Here is a 15,648-nt window from a genome sequence, read left to right as displayed (position 1 = left end):
TAAGCTATTAACATCCAACAAAATATATTGTTGGCGTATATTGTTTACTGATGGAATTTATTGTCAAGATAATTTAGAGTACAGACAGTTTAAAGTAACTTTACTATTTGTAAATGTTACCCATCAAACACCTGTAAACTTTTAAAGACGCTTCGTAAAAAGTTTGTTTTAATAGAATTGTTATTATAAGAGATCACATTTTCCAGTCGAACGATATGAATGCAATAAATATGTAAGTAGGGCAGCTTCTACTATATTTAAGCTTGTGAAGATGTTGACAGATGGATATTCAAGATATTTTCGTGTTCCGTAGGCGTGCGTATCGACATGTGGCCACTTTAACAGAGCCTTGAAGCTATGCAGAAGAGGTCATGAACAGTATTTAAAAATATTTACTCTGAATAGATATCTAAAAAATTCGAAGTTGTGGGACTTGTGTCCTAACCTTTGCTAGTACGTCTAATTAGTACAATACATTCCTGTCACTTTTTCAGCGACCTCTGCAGAGTTAATTTATGAACCTACTTTCTTTACCTAATTCAAATAATTTCAGGCAACATCTTCTATTCAGCATTTAGATAATTTCAAACTAAATTTATACATACTGAAATGAATTATAATAATTCCATTGTTATACGTTTGAGTTATACTTTAATTTTATCAATTACATTAATAATTTTTATTTTTGTAAAACCATCTATAAGACATTAATTTAAATTTTATTCATGAAAAGCTTATTCTACATTCTCTGGAAGAATATTTATGGCCAGTCCCTTTTGATATACGATTACGTTGAAACTTTTAGATACGACAGCTATAAACTAATGTATTCAAAATAACAACAATATTTTATTACTGATATTCAAAGATATACGAAATATGATACATATACGGTATATAAAACATATACGAAAACATACACATTAATAAAATAATTGTTATAATGTCAAATGTTGTTATAATTGTTATAAATAATCAATATATTGCTATCTAACTTATACATATAGAAAAACATTTGTAACAAATTGTAATATATATTATTTCTCATAATATACGTGATCTTGTAAATTTGATGTTCAGTAAACCACGAAAGTATTTAAACAGTTTCAAATTAAGTATTTGAGCTTCAAAAATTTACTTACATTAGAGTCTTATAATGTTTTTATTCCGGTAGTAAGTTACAAGTGACATGCTTGGTATCTGAAATATGTTCGAATCTCATGAAGTTAGTGGTTCCTCCGGATATGCGAAGATACTTTTTTTTAGCGCAAATGCAATCCGTGATTTTGTTCGTTTTTTTACTAACGATAAACACTGACTAATCAGAGGTCAAACCGAACGGACATGCTCCACCAAGGTAGCTAGCACACATTAGCCGCGACCGCACTCGGCGATTTAAAACGCGATTTTAACTGAGTAAATCGATATTTTTCGCTATATATTTTCCTCCACGTTAATATATACACGCATACGAACAAAAGTTTAGAAATACTTACTAACACTTGAATATTTTTAAATGTCATTGTACATTGACTAAAATACTTTTGTTTTAATTTTGCTGTTATTTGAAATAACAAAGTAGAATAAAAGACTTTTGTTTTTTCGCTTCTTTCTGAGCCTGTGATGAACATTTAGAAAATGAGTTTCGTAGATCTCGGTAATTGTACAGTTACTTCCGATTTCATTTAATTGTGTAAATGCCTTCGTTGTTGATTATACATGTTTGCAACAATGTGACCACCTTCTCATTAACATTAAAGGAATTTGCATGAATTTATCGTTCAAATTGTGATCTTATTATTTTAACTAAATCACTTTCAAAATGTGATGTGTGCGTTTTGCAAGAACCTCAGTTATTTAACCATCTATTACTATTACCTTTACTATTACTATTACTATTATTAGGCATCTAATGGTGTTATTAACTTCTTGCCGTACCAGTTTCTTTACAATTACTATGATTCGAATTTTTAATACTCGAATGTTTAAATATTGGTGACAAGAGAATACAATTTTATTCCTACTTAAAGGAGCGGATGAACATTTATACCTAACAACTTATTGTTAGAAATCTCCATCATGAGTCTGACTCGTTAAAGCACGGCAAAGGGTTAATACTCTGCAGTTTCAGTTATTAAACTAGACAGAAAATATGCGTTATGCAAATGGACTTTGATTGTTCGCACGACAATGAGTGCAACAATGATCTGCTTCAACTTTCGATTTAGTTTCTTCGATTTCCTGCTTTCGTTCTGGGGACTCGTGCAAATATTTATTCATATTTGGTTTCCATTCTTTCCCATTTCTCTGCTAACAATTTGTTTCCTTCTCCTTTCCTTAATTAACTGCCGCTTTTGTAATATTTCTTATTCTTATTTTACTAATCGGTGTCGATGCGTAAACAGTAAGTACATATAGTAGGGAGCAAAATTGAGTCAATAATTATGAAATGGTATAACTTTTTTAAAACTGATCTAAATGACTTGAAATTTTCTGTAAATGTTAGAGAGACTAGTTCACAAAAAAATGTATGATAAAGAAAAAAAGAATGTAAGAAAATTATGGTTTAGAAAAAACTGATGTAATATGTGAGCTTATAATGAAAATTTAGAAAATGCTTTTGGTACTTCTCCGTAACTTATATGCATTGTAAAAATGTCATTGAAGTTGGTTGACGCCTAGTCAAACTACAGCCATTGAAATGTGTAAGAATGACCTGTTTTTGGTTGCAATTCGTGAAACACTCTGATTTTCGTGATCTTTAATTGTTTAAATGCATTATTTAAATTTTCATCATCAGTTCAGATAAAGAAGTGAAAAAAGGTCAGTTCTTTTACATTTTCTAATTACAAATAATAGCAAAATTTAAAGGGAAGTATTTTAGTCATTGTATAGTGAACTATTCCGTCGAACATTTACCGAAAAATTCAAGTCATTTAGACCAATTTTAAGAAAAAGTTATACCATTTTAAAAGTATTGACTTGAACAGTATGTAAACAAAAATTTATGTTTTCTCATTATTTATGTATCGATCTCCGTATTAAGCACATTTTTTGATAGATAGAGAACAATATACAAAAATAATAAATAACATGTTTGAATTCGTATCGTATTAACAGTTTAATTGCACAATCTTGTCCGACAGTTTCAATAAAATCAAATAAACAGTTTTGCTAATATTGTTATTTACCTCATTTTGACGAAGATTTCCACAAATTCGAATTACATAAAATGCTGTTTCATCGCTCTACGGTATATTACGTTGCACTATAAAGTCCTTTGTGTGTATTTTTCAAATGATCATCCTCGAACGATTGCTTCGTTTGTTGATCGATTGTTTGTCACTGATGTTTGCGCGGTGTGCATTTTTAGCCAAGAGTAATCGGTTTATTTGGTTTTTATTCGATCACGTATTAGTAATGCAAGCCTCGTAGCGGGGAAACTCGATGTAACAGATCCTAGATTACTCAATCAAATCGAAGATCATGCGAACTTCAATTGTTGCGTCACGTTTGTTAACATTAAAATAAACTGATGCGTAGTTGATAGAATCAATACAATTTTATAGATAAGCGAAATTAGCTTTTGAATGTTCTGCAAGCTTGGACGTCGCTTCGTGCAGCAATTCGTTCGCGGCGCGGAAATCGACTGATGATGAAACTAACCGAAGGCAACATCAACAGTGTCTGTTCCCGTGTTCTTTCCTTCACCCGCGTTTTCTCACTCGCCTGCGTTACAAAGTGCAATCAGGTAATTTGAATGTTTACGCTTGAATAACACGCATATTGATGAAATTGGCGATCAAGTTTGGTTCGTACATATATAAAATTATAAAATTGGGAAACTCTGATGATGAGTTCGCTTGTCAACAGTCTTGTGACAAATACTTGTTTCGCTAATATTAGCGTGAAAATATTATTGAAGTATCGATTTTTTTCGAATTCTTTACTGAAATTTGACAATAATTTTTGGAAATAGTAATGTATGCGATATTGGCTATTCAATTACGGATAAAAAAGAAATGTAATGTAAATGCGTGTGGTTTCAAATGATTAATGATTCCATATCTTCCGAATGTAATAGCACTAATGATAATAATCGCGTTAAATTTTGAGTTGACCCTAACTATTGGTTGACTTTTATGATGAATAACTGACCAAATATGATTATTGTTTTATGTCGTTCTTTTATTTATTGCTGATCACCTTGTAGAAATATTGAAGCTTATAATTTTCAAAAGGATAAAATATATGTATATATCATGAACATTTGTTACAAATTTCTTTTCATAATATGATAATTAGTCACTAGAGATATCGTCATCTTATTGATGGATCGATTTTGAACGAATATTACAAAAATAATTTTCGTACTGCGACATTTTATTTAAGAAATTATGAGTTTATTACAAGATATGTAATATAATTTATCTAGAAATTTTACCTAGAATGGAAAACATTTGTTTTTCCCTTATTCGTATAATCCACTTATTTATATAACTTTTATATAATTTACAATAATGAATATATAACGTAGCGTTTAAATTTCATTCATGTCCGCATTATTTTGTCTTTTACTATATATATATATATATAAACTATGTCAAGAAGTACAACTATTGTACTAAACAGGGACAAATACGAAACTAAATTTCAAAGATATTGAGAAAATGTTAATGGTTGACAAAACGACCTTGTATTTTAATAATGCCCGTGAGTGATCGCATTCTTAGCATATATCCGAGAACTATAATTTGCATACATGTATAATTTAAATAATAGTTATAACTACTAGCTATGGGAGTGTCGATTTACGTAGTCATTTATCAATTATTTATTGTCGATGTGTACGGGAATATAAACAATTAATTATAGGGTTAGAATAAGAAAAAACGGCGATAAAAGAACAGTAGTGAATTATTGAAGTGGATTGCATTCAGAATGATATTAGAGTAGAGTCGCACAAGTGGGGTGTACGGTCATGGTCGGACGCAGCAATTCCTCACGTGTAAACTGACGGCAAAGTTACGGGCAAAGTTCTCATAGCGAGGCATGATAAGTGGAGAATCGACTGTGATGTATACATATACTGCAAATGGACTATCCCATGCTTCAGATTCCTAAAGTTTTGCACAAAATATTTATATGCATCAAGAATGATCCTTTCTGATAATATCATTACATGTTTTATCACTAGTACCATTTCATTCAGTATGTCATTTATTTAGACAGATCGACGAGATAAATTCCTGTAAATTCACCATGAAAATGTCATTTAACATATTTGTCTTTTTATCTAACAATTAAATCATTAAAATATGTTGGAATACTAATAATTCTTTATTTTCCGCTTTACAGCCAAGAAGAGAAATTACAGTGTGCAAATACAACTTAAACACATTTATACGTCTCGCGCACACATTCCACGCATTCCATTCACACCATTCCCTTTTTTTCAAATCCTGTTCTTCTATACCCCGTATATTTATTTTCTATCACGTTGTACCTTTTTCCTCTCTTAGCTTTCTCTTACGCTTTAGCTACCTGAATCAAATATGTAACGCAAGCAGTATCTATTGTGCACGTGTATAAATGAACCTATAGAGGGTGATCCGTTTAAATCAATCAAATCAAATATCTTCGAAACCGTCATGATACTAAAAAATGTTTTAAAGGAAATTTGGATGCTCTTAGGGAGCACGAAATCTGAAACTATTAAGATTTTTCTAGGTGAACACGTCGAGGACATGTGAAAGTCAATAATAGTTTTAATTAAATGTTTCTTGAATTTATTTTGTCTTTAATAAATACTCGTTTAAAAATTATATCTTGTTGATTGGAGTTTTCAGAGTAGACTAAAAAAGATTAAGAGGATTCTTAAATAAAACTTTGTTGCTTTTTTTTAAAAATGGAATCATATGTATTTTTAATTTTACTAGTCGATTCAGATCGTGTAGAAGATATTTTTCAGCTCGTTTAGAAGATATTTTTATTTTATTAGTATCTTTCAAAGACCGTGCAAATCTTTGCATCAAGTTGAAGCAATAATATTTTTAAACAACGTCTTTAACCTCTTAGGCACGGCTGGATTTTGCGCAAATAAAGTTTTTCATAACCAAATTACCATTTTTCTTATATATATATTTTTTTCCATTTCTTTTCTTAGTGTATTGTACATACACACTTTTGCTTTAATTGTTTACTTTAATAATTAATGAAACAATTGAGTAAAGCACGAAACATTCGAGAAAGCAAATATAGTGGCGCGTCTTGCCTAAGAGGTTAAATAGGTGAGTGATAACACTATGCATTACTAAAATTAAAATATTTTTTAAACCAATGATTTTTTGGAATAAATGCTTTAGTATTTTTATGACCAAGATACCACGAGCTGAATCAATTGGTATAATAAAATGTGTACGATTCCATTGAAAAAAATTAAGTTGATCTTCATATGTCTTTAACTTCGTTTGAAACATTTTTTAGTATCATCGACGGTTTCAATGATATTTAACTGGATCGATTTAAACGGATCACCCTTTATACTGACTTTACAATCGAATAAATTTTTGTTCGAACGATTTCGTATTCGAATAAAAATTTCGTTGACTGAACAGCATTGTTGGATGAATAGCATTGTCATGTAATTTAAATTTCTATCAATGCGTTGCGGCATCTCTAATCTTTTAGGTCAAGCGACGTTTATTACAGTTCGCAGAAATTGTGAATAGTATGGTATAGTTTTTTACTTAATACAAACTCAATATAAATATAATTTTGATACCACCAAAATCGAAAAGACTGCAATTCGATGAAATGCGTTTAAAACGTTATACTGAATTGTCATTACTTTGTTATTTACATATGAACTCCAAAGCATTTTTTGTTGTTTGATGCTTATTATCTGTACTATGTCGTTTACCGCTGTCCTATGTAATTTGTCGATTTTTGTTTGTCTTATCGACATGCATGTTTTTTCGAAGCATTAAAATATATTTCTAAAATTACAGTTTCTGTCGCGTCGCGAGCGGCTTATGCAGTTGAGTTTATAACGGCCCCCAGGTAGATTTTTTATAGCACCGCGTCGAGACTTTCGGATCCTCGACAACCGCTACCAGATGTGGCCATGGGCAGGGGTACGGTCAGCGACAGCTACGCTAAAGACAAAGAAAATCTGGGAATTCCCAGATTTTTGCTGTCCCCTCTTCTTGGCCATCTTTCTAATATTCATTGGTTTTAACATAATTTAAGTAGCCAATGAAATACTAACTCCACCCACGCCATTTACATACGAAGGCGTAATCGGAGGATGAGAAGCGTACCTACATCACTTTCCACCTTGCACTCGGTAACTTCACATCTAGTCCGACAACCGACATTTTGTACATAGTGTTATAGTTGTGATAAGTTGTTCGTCTCTTTATTATTAAACCTTGTTTAAATACGGCACCTTGTTCCATCACAGTTCTTTCTAATACATCCTCAACATATTAATTTATCGCGAGGTAGGCGCGTTATTTAATCGTCATCAACTACGGTCGACGCTGTAACGCACCGCGCAACAGTTTCTATGTTGTAATTTTCTAAAAATATATTTTTAAACAATATAGTACAAAGAAAATAAATGTTTTACACCTGTTACATAAGAATGAGTCATTAATACATTGACATATGTAGATGCAATATCTGAAATAAAAGATTTATTGATACTATCGCATTTATTCGTTGTTTAGTCTCATGAAGGAACGAATAAATTATGTTCGAATTTTGGTTGTATGTGTTTTGGTATAAGCAATAAACTGCTTTAGGCAATTTGATGAAAGGCTGTTCCTCGAATACATAACGTCACCTGAGAAATTAACACTAAACTGACCGAACCAGTCAAAATAACCGGTTCCACATGTTTTACCTGAAAGGGTTTTTTTACAATCGAGGGTAAAAAATCGTTTTATATTTTCTTGAAGTCTGATTCCTTGAAAACATGTTTGCACAGCCTTTCGATACGGAATTCGCAATATCGGCCGAAATGTAGATGGTCAAAGCGAACGGGGTTCTGCGAACGGTGTCCGAGATTTTTCAAAAACTAATATACCGATTACCACGTAACTTCGCACAAATATTCAGCATTCCTATAGCTATGATTCGAACTAGAATTATCATGCTGACACAATTAAACAGGTAAGTGAAAAAGTCGATAAGACAAGTTCAGAAAGTCGTGAGTTTTATCGATATTTTTTTCATTTGCCTAGTTCCTGTCTTAGCTATACACCTACATTAAAGGGGTATTACTCAGTTTCTCATATGTAATAACAGGTAAAGTCTGAATCATGGACGCCATCGACTGCGGACTTTTTAATACACCCTTCGGATCACAATCTTTAATATCGGCATGTTTTCATCTATCGTAATGAAAAGTTAGAAACATGTAATCGGACGATGCAGATGAGAATTATGTACCATGAATGGTACATATATTGAATGAGATATTACCATTAACTAAAAAATTATGAATTTTTTATAATAATATGATACTTGTTTTTTAACTATATTATGCATATCTAATCACGAGTAATTTAAAGTCGCTACTAGTTAAGTAATTATGCCAGGTAATTGATTATTTTTATTCTTACAAATAATATTTTTCTTTTTTTCTCTCATCGTTGCATCTTTTGACTGAGTTATTATTTATTATGTTATATTAGGTTTTTCTCAAGTATGTTGATATGTAGCATCGAATAGCCTTTTGATTCTCATAGTAATAAAACAAGTTGAAATTTTAATGTTGTAACCAAAAATATGAATGGGAATGTTTATGGATGGGACGTGAATAAATCATCTGGCCCAATAAATAATAAAGAAAATTTGAAACGTATTAGAAATGTTTTTGAAGTCAATTTAATTAAGAAACAGAAAAACAAATGACAAACTTTGTTGAAGAATCAACAACAACAAAAAATATGTTCTAATTTAATTTTTGCGAGCTCCGTTCACATGGGTTAGAGAAACACACATGTAGCTATAAATTAACTACTTAATATAAACGTGTAAAGAAAAATGTATAGTACGATTAAGACGCGTCCATACCATAAGGCCGAATATACGCATACGATCGCGCATTGGTTCCCCAGTCATACATTTCTCACATCCCCTCTATCAATAAGATTGACAAACATTGCACACATGCACGCATACAGCACACTCCTACTATTGTACATACCATTATATGTGCAATACCTTAGATAAAGGTTTTATCAATAAATCAGCTAGTATACAGTTGGTGCTTAAGTATTTAACATCAACTTTATCTTCCTTTCTTGCCTTACGTGAAAAATGATATCGAAGTTCTATATGTCTGCTTCTTCCGTGATGTACACTATTTTTACATAATTCAATGGTGCTTTGATTATTACAATATACAGTAGTAGTCCTTGCAATCAAGTTCCTAAAACCTATATGACACAAGAATCGTCTCGTATAAATAGTATCTCTAACGATTTCTGACAACGCAATATACTTGGATTCCATGGTGGAAAGCGCCACGGATTTTTGTAATTTTGATTGCTAGCTGATAGGTTTACCTGCTAACATGAGCACAGTTCTGGAACACGATGTCATGTTGTCGATGTTTCCGGTCCAATCAACATCCACATAAGCGATCAACGGCTTATCGTTTTCGTCGTATGTTATGCCGGAATTTTTGGTATTCCTTACATACCTTAAAACACGTTTAGTGAGTTTCCAATAAGTCGGTCCTCGATCGGAACAAAAACTATTTAACACGCCTGAAACAACTGCTAAGTCAGGATGGGAAGCATTGGCTAAATAGATCTGGTCTCCAACAAGTTCACGGTATAGCACAGTCTTCATCGCGTCTCGTTCCCGCTCAAAGTCAGGTCCATCTTCTTTAGTTAACCTAGCTTTTCATACCAAACTTTGCCAAAAGATCATTAACATACCTTTTCTGTGTTAATCTCATGCTTCCAGTTGGTCCATTTCTCGCAACATTAATCCTTAAAATGCTTTTTATAGGGCCGAGATCTTTCATTTTAAATTTGCTCTTAAGCTTTTCTTTAAAACATGTTAAGTTCTTAAGACTACGGGACGCTAGTATTACATTATCTACATATTATAATGATTATTATGTCATTCATTCTATCTGAACACACATATATTGTATACGGATTCGATTCTGAATTTTTCATACCAATATTCAATAAAAAAATTATCCAATTCATCATACCAAGCTCTAGCCACACGTTTGAGTCCACGCAACGGTTTCTTCAGCAAGCATGCTGTTCAGTCCCGAAGGTACGAACACCGATGTTTCCGCCGATGGGGTTTATGACACGAACGCGAGGAATATATTTGGCGAGCAGCTAGCATGCTAATGTCATTACCGTTTTCCACAATGACCATGATGTGTCATAAAGTTAAGATTTCTAAGAGAACTGCCTAATAGCATTTCTAAGCCCACTGCCGGGACGTTCCATAAACCGGGTAATCCAATGGGTCACCCTAATCGAGTACGCGACGGTACCGTAACCGTCGAAGGCTGACCTAAAGAAGGCACTGATTAATACTACAGCAAAAATCAGTCACTGCCCTTCTCTTATATCAAAAATGGAAGTTCTCGCGGAAACCTCCAAAAGCGGAAACCTCCAAAAGCAGAAACTCCCACACCCTCAGACAAATTTCTAGTTCGACGAAATGATAGCGGTCGAAACATTTGTCTAAACACTCTTCTTGAAAACGTTCGTCGAGACACTTCTTCACAACTGCGACACGAACAGTGACCCTTCGGCTCCTAACATTGACGCGCACAGTCTTGGCTTCAACCGAACATTTTAACGTCCGACTACAACGAAAGTCTCATAACGGAGACTACGAAAAAGCACGCACAACTCTAACGCAAATTATTATCCTGACGATTTCAATATTTCTTTATTCATTCGACGAAATACCGTGTCGCGTCATGTGCCGTCCATTTACATCGCGATTTACAACCGCGAAGGCGATCTTTCGTGCGTCACCACACGACACCTCCTCCTAACACATACCTTATCCGTTTGATTTTTCACACTGAACATTTCAGGCTGCAAGGAGTGTCCTTATGGTTTCAAACCTGGTGCCTGGTGCGAAAACTTCCTCGTAGTCAATACCTTACTTTTGTCGATGTTCACCAACGACTATCCTGATGGATGGAAAGAAAGATGAACATGATTACATAATATTATATCGGTTTACAATCGATAAGGAAACGATACTTATAACATTAATATCAAGATTATTTTATTTTATTACACCGTTCCATACAATATAAGCAAAGTCGCATAAGTAAAACACAAAGTCTAAACGATTCTTTGAAACAATTATTAAAAAATATGTGACATAGCAATATACTAGAAAATTTCTTAAAGATTATACAATCTCTTTCATACAAAATGAAGGAATCAATATGTCAAGGTTATAAAGCAATGCCAAACATTTTTAGTGTTCGAGAGGTCTAGTGTTAAAAGTATTTTGAAAGCAAAATTTTATAAACGATTTGGACAACTTAGACGTGTTCAATAATTAAAGTGTGTGTATCTCTATAACGTTCCAGCTGTGTTTCTGGACAATCTGTTTTCACACGTCTTATACATTAATTTGTTAGTGCGATTAGTTGGTTGAACATTCATCCTGTTGCATTTTCCCTGTCAGTAAACTGCTTGAGTTCTACAAGGTGATTTGCTCGATCGTCTCAATAATCTTCATCTCTTGCTTCTCATTGGTAACTGTATTTTTGTTAATAACTCGTAAAAATTTGTGTGCATTTGTGTTAAGGAAAAATTTACTTCAAATTACTTCAGGGACTCTTCATTTTCCGATTACGAGTGACTCTTGGGACACCCTGCAGATCATTGCTAGGTGACGAACCGTGTGGTCCGTCCAAATGTGTTTTCTGATACCTGAGTGACCACATCTTTTCGCGCCGCAAATTACGTAGTAAAAAAAGTAACACTGACAAATAGTTTTTTGTTTAAAATTCGCAGGTCTATGTATACAGAAAAGGTTATAGAAATTAAAATTTGGTTCTCAATCATTTTCAATCTTGATCTTTTCGTTGCAGGTAGGAATTTCTGAATAATGTATTATTATATAATTGTATATATAAGTTAAAGTAATAAATCATTCTCCGCCGAATAAAGTCGTTATTCAGTATTCAAGAAATAATTTGAGACATTTATTCGTTATTACAAATAAAATTTGCCAGACTCTGATTTTATTGTTATGAATAGTTTCATATAAGGACGGAATAATTTTTTTAAATGTGGACAAAATTGTATATTTTGAGAGTTTAGAGACTAGTTTACTAGACAATGTTTACAATTTTATTTTTTAAATTACAATTGGCTGTGACGAAGAAATATAAGTAACTCACGATTTACAGTAGAGATTCTCTTATCTGGAGGTTCATTTTTGAAATATCCTGATAATAAAACATTCTAATATGTAAAACTGTTATTCAAGTTCTCTATTAGAGAAAAATGATACAATGATTAGATAATGGAACGTTTACTTATTAAATATTTCATCGGATTCGATTAACAAAGAGTCAAGCTGTAAACATTCAAAGATGTAAAAATCTCTAGATTTCTCATAGTTCTTCGTCGAAAGTTGTAGATTATTGCGATTTTCGCTATCTTTAGTTGTTTATTGTTAACACATTTAGTTGTTTATTGGTAACACATTGTTAACAGTTATTTATGTTAACAACGTCAACTTATTCCGATAAAATTTTTAATCTGCATATATGTAAGTTAACAAAATTTACAAAACGCATTGTAGACTTAGTCAACGAGTTAGCTTTTCACTGTATGCATATTCTAAGCCAAGATCTAAGATAACTCTTTCCTTCTAACATATATTAATAATATTTAAACGTGTATAAAATGTTAATTTAACAAGAGTATACGTATTATAATAATATTCTATAAAAATATGGGACAGTTTTCTGTACGCTTATTTATCGCACAAATATCTACGTAACTTTCTCACTACATCGCTAATTAAAAGTGCTCCAGAAATATTAACGGATGAAAATTAGAAGGTCTATTTCTGGAGAGTTAATTGCACATATATGATTATTCACTTAACTCACAACCTGCATGTGCAAAGTACAGTCGTGACCACTAATACCGATTTATCTGCGGAGGCAGACATATTTTCGCGTTCATGAAATTCCAGCGCCCTTACTCTTATTAATAAGGGTCACACGAGCAGTACCCAGGATTCGATAACGACGGAATTCAATGGCAATGCGTATCGTCCGCGGGAATGCCAGGATATCTGTCATAAATCACGTGCAAATTTTGACAGCGAATAATGAAAATTAAAATCGTTTCAATTTATGATTTATCACATGAAAAACCATAAAATAGCAGATCTATTATATCACAAAAAAGACGTATATTTAAAAAAATTAACATGATCTTGAAATCTCTATCACTGTACCGGAAAAAAATTTGAACAATAGGCAATGTGTCCTATCATATTAAGCAGTTTTTATAAGAATATTTTTTTATATTTTGAACCTTTTTTGAGATATTCTGACAATGTGTTTAGTGCTGGCGGAGATGAAAAGATCGAGAACGAAGGTAAATATAGATCAATGAGTATAAAGATTGCAAGAGGGAGAGAGAAAGAGAGAGAGAGAGTGAGAGAGAGCGAGAGAGAGAGAGAGAGAGAGAGAGAGAGAGCAGAACGACACAGGCAGGAAAGTATTATTGAAGAATGCTTAGAACAGAAGGAAAATTGAGATGGGAAAGTAGCTATATCGAAGAAATGAAAGAATATTTGAACAGAAATTGACTGAGTCAAGGCGGGGTGAATTTGTTCAGAAAAGGAACGATGTATTGAATGTAAGAAAACTGTAGATATGTGAGAGTAGCTCAAAAGGAGAAACATAGAACAACATCTACAAGAATCATAAAGAAAATTAAAGCTATTCGTGTATAACAGGAGATACTATCGACATAACAAGATGTCTAGAATATTTATGAAAAGAGCAGGGGAGTGAGAGTTCCAATTGAATAGTTCAAGTGAGATGTAGAAATATACAGGCTGTCCCAAAAGTTACTCAAAATTAGAAAATGTAGAGTTCCTGAGATTATTTAAAGTAACTTTTTTTTAATGAGTTATTAACGAAAAACGCTGATTAATGAGAGGTGAGCTCGGTTAGCGCAGAGCAGTCGAGCCAAAGAGCAGATGAAGCCCAGTGCTGCTCATTGGCCCCGCCACTTGCCAGCTGATTTCGTCTCCCATTGGTCACTATTTTTTCGTAAAAGTATATAGGAAAAGAGAGTATAGAATAGTAAAAGAGTATAGAAAAATCTGCAGAGGAATTAAGATAGAGGATATAGTATCTAAGTGAAGAAACAGATGAGAAAGTAAAAGAATGGCGCAGGAGACTAAAGCGAAGAAGAAAACAAAGCAAAAGAAGAAAGGAAAGAAGTGCAACATTCTTAAGAAATATTGGATTGTTCGGAAAGCAATTTTTACCAATCAATTTCTCTACTTTTTAACCAGCCTTGTACCAGCATCATATATGATTTGATAGTTGATATTTCAAGCCTTATTTGTATAAAATTTTGTTTGATTTTGTGCAATAAGTAGAAGTTAATTTGTTGCTAATGAAGGATGAATTAAATTGTAAAATTCAATAACATATGAAATCGTTACAACTCTTTTATATAAAGCCACTTTCAAGCTTTAACTTAAAATAATAATGGAATTTTCACTCAAAAGTAGGAGGCAATTATTATTATATGTAAATATAATGTGAACAATGTAGCTTTCAATTACTTTTAGGAAATAAATAAAATGTATAAAGCGTAACAGAAAGTAAGAACGTTAACTTTTTATTCGTTGCTGACTTCTTCAAAATCCATATGCCAATGTCATCAACAACATTTATTGCTTCGAGGGATGTTAAAAATGAATAACGAATTAGAGGAATGTATTGAAGCAAAAGAAGCGTGTTATTTTGCACATAGCGCGTTAAATATACACAGACGTCATTATTTAATGGCAATAAATGGTTGCGCAGATTTCTTTGATATTGGCAGTATTAATTTATGAAATGGTATGTCTCCGTTGAAGTTTTTCTTGTATAGCATAGTATAAAGAACGTCTTTCCTAAACGTCATCCACTGGATCTGGAACCAGTTTACTCAGGAGCCTTCATCATTGACATTTTTTTCTAATTGCAGCTTTTTCAAGCTGTAGTGTTGATTTCTTCCTTCAGTTTCATTACATGAACTTGAAATCTGTTCTTCGTACGAGAATCGCTTATAGTATCCTATCAGTATGTCCTACTAATTGTTCGTCTTGCTATCGACTCAATATTACCGAAATCAGAATCGTTTTTCAGGAATTGATGACCAGATGCAAAGATTTATGATCTATTGCAGAAATTTTTTTGTGCGGTTGCTCTATTATTTTCATTCAGTTGAAGGCTATTTTAAAATTACAGTTTTTGCTCACGTGTTATTTGCATTAATTTCACAGTGGAAACGCAAGGTTAGATAGAAGATTATTTCATGGAATCATCTTGAGGCCATCGCTACAATCCACACATACATAAATGTTTTAATTGTGGTCAAATCA

The 15,648-nt window shown here is 32.6% G+C and overlaps 1 protein-coding gene across 3 annotated transcripts in view; it reads right to left on the bottom strand.

Moving 5' to 3' along the window:
• Crzr (corazonin receptor) overlaps positions 1–3,649 on the bottom strand; it is a 50,143-nt gene extending 46,494 nt beyond the window's left edge. For 2 of the 3 annotated variants that reach the window (XM_078178658.1, XM_078178660.1), the window contains exon 1: positions 3,192–3,649. The gene's annotated coding sequence lies outside the window, so the exon portion shown is untranslated. Of the gene's footprint in view, positions 1–1,142; positions 1,201–3,191 lie in introns of all 3 variants that reach the window. The other variant, XM_078178659.1, reaches the window with a different exon arrangement.
• Between the last annotated feature and the right edge of the window lie 11,999 nt (positions 3,650–15,648).

Source organism: Augochlora pura, chromosome 4, assembly GCF_028453695.1.
Source record: "Augochlora pura isolate Apur16 chromosome 4, APUR_v2.2.1, whole genome shotgun sequence".
NCBI lineage: Eukaryota > Metazoa > Arthropoda > Insecta > Hymenoptera > Halictidae > Augochlora > Augochlora pura.
The sequence above is the reverse complement of the archived record's forward strand: the minus strand, read 5'-3'. Positions and strand labels throughout refer to the sequence as shown.